Source organism: Camelus dromedarius, chromosome 8 (assembly GCF_036321535.1).
Source record: "Camelus dromedarius isolate mCamDro1 chromosome 8, mCamDro1.pat, whole genome shotgun sequence".
Lineage (NCBI taxonomy): Eukaryota > Metazoa > Chordata > Mammalia > Artiodactyla > Camelidae > Camelus > Camelus dromedarius.
The window spans coordinates 71,677,364-71,682,761 of NC_087443.1; the positions used below are offsets into that span (position 1 = coordinate 71,677,364).

A 5,398-nucleotide genomic window follows, 5' to 3' on the forward strand; every position below is an offset into this window, starting at 1 on the left:
AGTGTCAGGATTTGAGACCTTCAGCATTAAAGGTGGAAAGTCCTGGCAGACTGGGACATGTTGATCACCCTCCTCGCCACATCCCCTTGGGCTGCCTCTGACGTCGGCCGCAGCTGTTGGGGAGAGTTCCTGCTTGAGCTGATCGTGCCTCACCTCCAGGGCGGGTGCATCTCTCGTTTCTGTCATTAGGCTCTCTCTTATGCCCTCGACGTCCAGAAAGGTGGGGAAGTTAATTCTCTGAATGGATGAATGGCCTAGTCTTCCTTCCTTTGGAGAACCAGCTCTGAGACACATTCTAGCTGGTTTCTCAGGGCACTGCAGTGGGATGAGCCCCGGGGGCCTGCGGCAGTAACTGCTTAGGAGGAAGACAGAGGGTTTTGTCACCAAGCTGCTGACTTTGCAGGGACTTGGACCAAGGCCATCCTCTGGAGATGGGAGAGTCTTCCTGCGATCAGACATCACTTCCATTTGTCGACACAAGTGGAAGGCAGCTTCTGGAGCGCAGCAGCACCCTCTCCCTGCTCGACCCCCTCCCCAGGGCTCAGCCGCATTGAAAATTCAGTCACTGTCATGAGCAAACCCCTCCGAGCAGACACAATCCCATCGGTCTCTCCCGACTTGCAAAGGTGTTTAAGATCTCTAAATATTTTAAAGGTGGCTACGAGAATTGGATTCTTTTCTTAGTGGTGACTTGATGAATAAATGATGCCCTAATTTCAGTTTAATTATTGTCTAATGCTCTCTAATTCATTTCAGATGGGTGTTTAACTTCTTTCCAACTTGACAACCTTTCAGGCAAAACTGATCAAAAAACCCGGAGCTTCCTTTACATAGGAATGGATTAGTTGTCTCTTGATATCAATGAAAGAAAAAATAGCTGTTCAAATCCCTAATATTTTCTGGCACTTGGTAACTTTAAACCCCATCCAATACACATCTTTAAAAAAAATATTTTAAGTCAGGGAGGGATTCTGTGCTTGGAGTCTGAGATTTTGTTCTGCCAAGTTTGAGCATGGAGCAGATTTTTACGGTTGAATTATAAGCCCCTGAAAATAGGTTTATTATGGAAGTGTGAACACACAACTATAGCCGAGAGCAACATGAATGGCCCTGTTATCATAATGCATAGATCCTCTCCTTTGTGCTGAGTTGGCAAAGCAAGACACCTGCTTTGGCCTTTATGCTAATACGTGTCAGTGTCAGTTAACAGCTTGTGTCCCTCTTAGAAAGATGCCCCAAAGTTTTTAGTAATCCTTGCATTGCTTGGGTCCCCTATGTCTCCATCTCAGGAATTAATTTATCGCATATATCGCAAGTGACATTGGAAGTACATTCTCTCGTGGAAGGAGAAGTGGGGGATTTGGTGAAGGCTTGCGTTAGTGGTGGCTGTGTTGATTGCATGGCTATATAAGCTATGGATCAAGTTTGTCACCAGACAGGACAGGTGTAAATCCCCCAGGCACGTTCCTCGGGGCTGGGAAATTATACATGATGCATACAGGAGGAATCTCAGTTCGAGATCCTATCACTTGCCCAGAGTTCAAATGCTCAACTTTTTATTTTTTGGCATCTAAAGTTTTCCTTAAGAAGCCTACATGTTTATTTTCTGGTATTGTTTTTTAAACTACAAAGTAAAACATTTGGAATTCTATTGCGTGAAACTCAAGAGTTTCCATAACAGAATTAAAATTACATTCAGCCTCAGGGTTCATCTCCGTTGTCATTGGCTGGAAAAGGCAGCCCCAATTATGGGAGCCGGCTCTCAGACGCTTGGTCTCCGGGTGGAAGATCCGAAACACCAGACCTGCCTTAAACACGTGCTTAAGTAAGCCTTACGGAAAAGTCTGACATTCGTCAACTCAGCGCAGTCTCATCAGGGAGCTGGAATCCTACCACCTAGAACATTTGATTAATTACATCTTGGTTTCTTACCTTCTCCTCCACCCCTCCCTAGTCTCTAGCCCAGAAACACTCAAGAGCGTAAGAACTCCTGGCATTTATCAAGCGCTTGCTGTATACTAGGCACTACTGTAAGCACTTTCTATGTAGTAATTCAGAAAATCCTCCCACCAACACTAGAAGTAGGTACTGTTATTTCTCCCATTGCTGCAGACGAGGAAGAAAGCTTAGCAGCTGAGCAGCAATGTTAGGAACTCTGGCTCTGCCAACAGCCCTCCCCAGGTTTGCACCTCAGCTCTGCCAGCTAACAGTTGTGAGAACTTAGGCAAATAAGTTGTTAGGCTTTCTGTGCGTCAATTGCCATTAAAACGTTCTTTCTCTAAAATGGGAATAACAGGGGGAGGGTATAGCTCAGTGGTAGAGTGCATGCTTAGGGTGCAGGAGGTCCTGGGTTCAATCCCCAGCACTTCCATTTAAATAAAATAAATAAATAAAACCGAATTGCCTCCACCCCCAAGACAAAATAAAATGGGGATAACAACGTGAAGTTATAGTTAAGGATTCTTGAGATTAAATATATCTCTTTTATGACACTAGAGAATCCTATTGCTAAACACATTTTTAAAGCATCCTTTTCAGTTTATTGTCCATGAGTTTAGGCTTTCATACTCTTCTTCAAACATCATGACATATACCTCTAAGGGGTCATGGTGTACCTGTGTGGGTGCTCAGCATGGAAGTGAGGAGTGGAGGTGAGGAATGGAAGGAGAGAGGAACCAAGAGCAAGATGGTCTTTCTCCTTTTGAGAGCAAGAGCTGCAAAGACTACGTAAACCCGAAGTTGCCTGCAAGTGAAGCCAACATGGAGGGAAACAAAGGCAAGAAAGAAAAAGAGTAAAAAACCAAGCCCCCAAGGATGTCATTCTAGCATCTTGATCCAGCCCTACCTGAAGCAGGCCCCACAGCTACATGAACCATAATTCCCATCCCTGCCTGCCTCATTTGAATTCAGTTTCTGTTCCATGAAATTAAAAAAAAAAATACAATCTACAGATGGAAGAAGTTAACTGTGTGTGATCCCCAGCATGTAGACTCCAGGCCAGTTGGAACCAGAAGGTAGATGATTGAGATTCCCAAAACATCACCCTGTTATCTCAACATCAACCAGTCAGAAGGATGTCCACAAGCTGATTGCACACCCTACAACCTCACTCCTTTAGAAATCCTTCCCTGAAAGCTATTGGGGAGTTCACATTTTTTGAGTATGAGCTTCCCGTTCTCCTTGCTTGGCTCCACATTGGGTGCCTTGCAATAAAAGCTGTACTGTCCTTCACTGACCCTACAAAAATCTAAAATAATATCTTACCTTATATCCCCTCACCTCTTCTCTTCCATAATTCAAACCTAATTGGAGAAACAACACAGTACCTAGCCACCCATTCTTCTTTCCTTCTGTCCGTCCATCTATGTGTCCATCCTTCCATTTATTCATTCATTCAACAAACATTTGCTGAGCACTTAGTTAGAGCCAGATGAGAAAGAACAGAGATGAGCGAGACACGTGTTTGTTCCTTATGGAGCACCAGGCACACTCACAAAACTGCAAACCCAGTAAAACGGCTACTGTTTCATACAAATGAACAGTTACAAAGGTAGTCTTATGAATGGAAGGGTGTGACTTTGGAGGAAATTTCTTAATATCTCCATGTATCATTTTTTTAAGGTTTCTTAAAATATTGTGGAGGTTATAGTTTAGGTTTGAACAAAGTTCCCACCTTTTCCTTTTATCCCCTGAGCTGAATGATGATGTTCATTTTGAAGGAAGAAATGAATTCTCAAACCTCAGGCGGCCCCTCCACACACACACACACACATCTTTTGCGCGGTCTGCAAAAGACTCCAGCCTGAGGTCAGGGAAGAAAAGTGGCAAGTGTGCTCAATATTTAAATGATTTGAAAACCCCTGTTACCTTCTGCTACAGAGATGGGGATTTATCTCCTGGTGAGATGGAGGATTCCTTTCTCAAGAGCTCCTCGTAGAAATCCTTCAGTCCCTTTCTGTGAGTGTCCTTTAAACACAGGTGGAGACCCATCATCAAATAGATGTTCTTTAAAACATGCGCTTAAAAGACTGAGGAAGAGACTGACTTGCCAAGCTGATAAATTATTTTCCAGTCAATTCTCTCTAGTTCGCGTACCTAAATCTTAGCACAAAAGTGATCCAACAGAATGTAAATTTATTAGGAATGCATCCTCGATTTGTTTTCATTTGAGATTACTGTGGGCTTATTTATTTATTTTGCAAATAAACTATGAAAACCTCTAATGTGCATTATTATTTGGTAACAAGATTTGATTTAGAATTCACATGGAACATCATAGTTTATCAAAGGAAATGTCACATCAGAATCTTTTGTGTTGTTTGTGTGAAATGTTCAAAGTAATTACAAATGTGACAAAATCTAAATTGTACATTTAAGAAGGAAATCGTGCTAAAACTTCTCGCTTGATGTTCAGATAATATGAGCAGCTTATAAGCCTCTGAGTTTTGTTCTCTGTATTGTAAATAATATTAGCAGCATCCTCAAGTCGCCGATTATTTGTAAAACACAGATGAAAAATATGGTGGGTTTTTTTTTTTAAATAAAGTTACACTTTTTAGTTTTGTTCTTCAAGTCAGTATTGCTTTTACACATGCTTCACATCTTTTATCAAATATCATGTATTTTTCAGAGCCAATCACACATATGATCACATTTCAACACAGGGATGTCAATCACATATTCTGGGTGGATGAGAGTAGACAGAACTTTCTTTTTGGTGGTGATTAAAGATGAGGGACAGGAGATCCATCAGTCCCTTTTAAGACAAATGTTTTAGAGAGAGATGGGGGTAGAAATAGGTGGTTATTAAAAAGGAAAAGCTCTCTTCCTTCTCCCCTCTCTCTCCCCCACAGCACCGCTTTCTCCTCATATACTCTACAATCCAGGGCTCAACTCTTCCAGCTGAGGGCACGTCCCCAGCCCTCCATTCCCTGCATAAAAGGGAGGAGAAGCTCTTCTCCTTTGGATCTTAGGCTCCAAGTGTTTGCTCAAAGGGACAGTGTCGAGGTCAAAATAGGAAAGAGATGCCACCTGGTAGCACTTTCCAAAAAGCCAGGTACTGTTGGTATTTTGACCCTGAGTGGCCGCAGCATTGAGGCCTTGAAAGCAGCCCTTCTTAAGCTTGAATGTGCAGAAGAGTCACCTGGGGGTCTTGTTAAATGAAGATTCTGATTGAGAAGGTCTAAGATGGGACCTGAGGTTCAACATTTCCAACAAGCTCCCGGGTGATGTGGATGCTGTTGTTCTGAGTAGCGAGGTTCTAAAGAACACTGAGTCTTGAATGAAGCATCGAGACATTAAGAAAAAAGTGTGTGTGTGTGTGTGTGTGTGTGTGTGTGTGTTGGAAATGACCTCCGTAGACTTGGCCAGGCCTTTGCCAACTCAGCCCACTTGCTCT

The 5,398-nt window shown here is 42.8% G+C and overlaps 1 non-coding gene across 1 annotated transcript; it reads left to right on the top strand.

Moving 5' to 3' along the window:
- The first annotated feature begins 2,298 nt into the window (after window positions 1–2,298).
- On the top strand, window positions 2,299–2,371 carry TRNAP-AGG (transfer RNA proline (anticodon AGG)). The gene has a single exon. It is a non-coding gene; the product is annotated as a tRNA-Pro (tRNA).
- Window positions 2,372–5,398: the final 3,027 nt, after the last annotated feature.